At 42.1% G+C, this 3,900-nt stretch overlaps 1 long non-coding RNA gene across 1 annotated transcript; it reads left to right on the top strand.

Moving 5' to 3' along the window:
- Positions 1 to 752: 752 nt before the first annotated feature.
- Positions 753 to 2,834, top strand: LOC131885256 (uncharacterized). Its single transcript, XR_009373814.1, has 5 exons — positions 753 to 1,020; positions 1,103 to 1,208; positions 1,390 to 1,881; positions 1,964 to 2,187; positions 2,311 to 2,834. It is a non-coding gene; the product is annotated as an uncharacterized LOC131885256 (long non-coding RNA).
- Positions 2,835 to 3,900: the final 1,066 nt, after the last annotated feature.

Raw genomic sequence — 3,900 nt, 5'->3', positions numbered from 1 at the left:
AAGCTTAAAAAAGATCACTGAAGAAGGAGAAAAATTAAATTTGAACACAGTTTCTGCAATGATTTATTTGAAATCATTACATAAAGATTTCAAAACCGGCAAAAGTAGCCACTAAAAGTGTGGTAAAAATATCCAATGAATAATGATGATCAGGACATTGGCAAACATAAAGTAATTATGTGTATCATTTTTCATTCTCTGTTACCACGAATTGTCATCCCTAGTTATATTCCAGTCAATGTTGCTTCATTGTTGTATACATGTAGGTAAGATTTATTACCCGAAGAAGGAAAACTCGCTCTCACAACACCTCATTTGTTCCACCCGGCGTCTGTCCCATAATTTGACCTAATCGCTTTGTGTCATGTTGAAAATAACGAAGCCATGAGTCACAGCGCATTATGTCCCTTTTGCTTACGGCTCATGTAGAATACATACAAGACCTACATGCAACAGAAACTGACTGTGTTCGAGAGGCCCTTAACCTCATGCATTACCTCCCTTCAGTAAAATAAACAAGTTCCCCTCCAATTTTCAGTCTCCTCTTCGACACACCATTCATTTACTATTGGATTTCAAGATCATTTGCCATGTCACCATTTGATTTCTGAACAATCTCCCTTAAGTAAACTTAATCCACCTTGGCTTTGTCACAAATGTACGAACCCAGACCAAACCACGAAGTATCAAGCTAGTCGTCGGGCTTTCCACGCTCCGCCAAGACTCAACTCAGCTGATGCAATGATGGAGAGTTGTGAGCGCAACGAGTTACGTATGTGAGCAAGCGCTTCCAGAGGCGAGACAGGGCGGGTTTCGGTATTCAGCAATGCCGGTAAAAAGAGGGACAATCATGCTTTGGCGACCCTGGGAGAGTGAATAGACTCAATCGAGGATGGAAGGAAGCTCAAGCGCCGCAACAAGCTGAAACTGAAACGAGCCCCTGAAGCAAAAACGAAACAACGAAAAGAGAGAGACCGAGAGCCAACCGTCTGTGGAGCCGAACCCGAGCAAATCAAGCTGGTAAGCGCGCACGCCCAAACAATATCAAGTAAGTTGGAAAGAGATCACGAAATCATGAATCTAACGAATTGTCAACATCCAGATCGCACCAAACGATTTTGAATCGTCATTGCAAGGTGCTTGAGTGATGTGGAGGATCTTTACTTTGGTGGAGTGGCCTCAGTTCAGCTTCAGGACTTGATTGTTGGGTGAGTGAATGACGCATAGGGTAGGAAAAATATCGATTTCTTGTCTCGCTGCAGCGAGGGTCTCCTTGACTTCCCGTCTCATTGTAAGAGTGAATCATGCACAAAGTTTTGTGGAAAGAGGGATTTAGATTTGGGTCCTATTTCCATAGACATTTGAGCTATCAGGGCTTCTTTTTTCCAGCTGATATTCCAGCCAAGAAAATGTCCTTCCTTTCCTCGGACAGCTGATGTGGGAAAGTTGCGTGGAAATAAGTGCTTTCTCCGCGTTCATGACGAAACCGCTGCTGGTGTTGTAGCAAGGGATCAACACCAGACAGACTGCCAGTTGTGGATCGAGCACTATCCCGAATGTTGTTTTAAGTTCGTGATCAGTGAAGTGACTTTTGAAATATTAAAATGGTAAAATAATCGAAAGAGTCCTCAGTCGAAGTCACACGTCATGACGAGTTCGTACCAAGTGTTTGACGGGTGAAAAAGTGATATTTGGACAGGCCTTGTTTGCTCACTTCTTGAGATGAGTGATAATCTTGCTTTTATTGTGTTTGTGACCACCCAGTTCTCCTCAGACAAGACATGGAAATTGACAGAGTTGCCCTCGCGGAGTGGCAAAAATTACAACCTCTCTGTATTTTATCACTAGATCCGGCTGACAGAGCTGTACTCAGAGTTGCAGGTAAGACCTCGATCATTTTTGTTTTGGACAGTTCCCAGTTGTCTCGAAATGCGCTTCTTGTCCCATCTGCCATGCTTAATAGGTTTGAATGGATCATTAAGTGGAGCAGCACAATATTGTTCAGAGGTCTGCAAGATCGATTCCGAGAAATCAATTACTTATTTCGTGAGGACTTCTGCCCGAATTGATCTCGTAGTAAATGGAAATAATCTTGTCACTCTCCTGGTAACATCTGTTGGTGTTTGAATTTTCCCAGGGAAATACAACGAACTGAGAACAAAGATTTGTGTCAACAGCAGCCTTTAGGTAAAACATAAGTCACTCTAAAAATCCCAAATGAAGTTCATGCACTTGTGCGAGCGTTGGCATGACGAGCAAGGCGTAACGTAAATAGTTCGGTCTCGTGACATTTTTGTTTCTGTTCGACAGCCCGGGTTTGGACGGCCATAAAATGTCGTCAACAACTGCGGATAGATCATAGTTCAATACCAGGCCTAAAAGAGCCTTGGCGTAGTTCATGACTCGTTTGGAATTGGAATGGAAAGTATTCGCTCGTCTGAATGACATATGGCCTGATAAAGCTCCAAAGATAATGCGAAAATATCTTGCGTTTTCCGGAATCTATGGGATACTCCTCAAAATACGTGATCCGAGACGCTCTTTCGAACTGCTGTACGAGTAGATCCCTCATAAATTGAAGATTGGCCAAGATGACGCGCTACTAGCTGGCTGACTTGTTGGCTGTCAAGTGAGAAGAAGTCGGAGCTTTGCCAAGTTGGAATAAAACACTTGACAAGAAATGGATATGATGGCGAGAATTTTCTTGTCAAAATCGGAGCCGTTCATGCCTGTTTAGGCAGGAAATACTGTCATGTCTCACTCTCTTCTTTTGCTGTTTCATAAACCCTTGAATGTTTTAAATAGTCGTTGACTTTGAACACTAGTTCAAGGTTTGATGGATAGATACAAGAGCACAGAGCAAACAAAAAAGACAGAGAGAGATCAGATGTTGTCGATTTGCATCCTCTGACTCACTCGCATTGGAGGATGACGAGGCATGAAACCAAACAATCAATTTAAAAGCGAAACTCAAAACGGTTTGTGGACGACACAATCTAAGCGATTTCTTATGCAGTATGTTTCTCATTAAGTGTTGTAGCTCTTTTGTTTACGGTTTCGAACACCATTCATTGGGAAACAGAACGAAATATGCTTCAGTAGAGTTTGGCAGAAGAACCCTACGCAATTACACTGATAATTTCGAGCTATTACCTAGCCCTCCCCCTCCCCCTCCGTCTTTGCGAGTTTCTCGTATTAAGTCCAACATTTTTCCCTCCCTCATTTCTTCCCCAGCTTTTCATCACCCTTTGACCCGTTTTAGAACTCGAGAGCTTAATTTGCCTTTGATTGCAGTTACTTCCCTCGTCAGTCATTGAGAATGAAGCAAAAAAAAAAATCGCCTTTGGATGACGTGAAAAGGCTTCATGATTGCAAGTTGGAGTCTGATTTGTTTGTGGAATGGACATGTTAATGAACTTCTTCGTCAGCATTCCTGCTCCATACTAAAATGGCATAAGTGATCAATGCGTAAAAAAGATGCTTAAATAATTCGACATAATAGGAATTGGATCCAGTCCATAAAATGACGCAGTCCAAAATTAGTGTCTGACATTGATACTTCTACTATAAAGGGATTAGCCCGCATATCTCCAGGATGTATCTATATTTGGGCGTTTGGAAGCCTCTTTCAAAAAAGCAATAAAAAGAAGAACGTCTATGGGTTAGGTTAGTCTTGGATCGGATTGTATTAACAATGGATCTACTTCCTCAATCTTCTGCAGGCGTGGGATTTTCACCAATATGACGTCGCTTACACTTTGACAAAGGGCATGGACGACGTTAACATGGACATATCTGACAACGCCAAATGTACCCTAATAGTATAACGAAAATTTTAGAAACCATTGAAATCAACCTCCCGACACGAAATTAAACAAATCATGATCAGCTCCCCAAGCC

Source organism: Tigriopus californicus, chromosome 8 (assembly GCF_007210705.1).
Source record: "Tigriopus californicus strain San Diego chromosome 8, Tcal_SD_v2.1, whole genome shotgun sequence".
NCBI classification, from domain to species: Eukaryota; Metazoa; Arthropoda; class Copepoda; order Harpacticoida; family Harpacticidae; genus Tigriopus; species Tigriopus californicus.
This window is presented reverse-complemented; position numbering and strand designations above follow the sequence as displayed.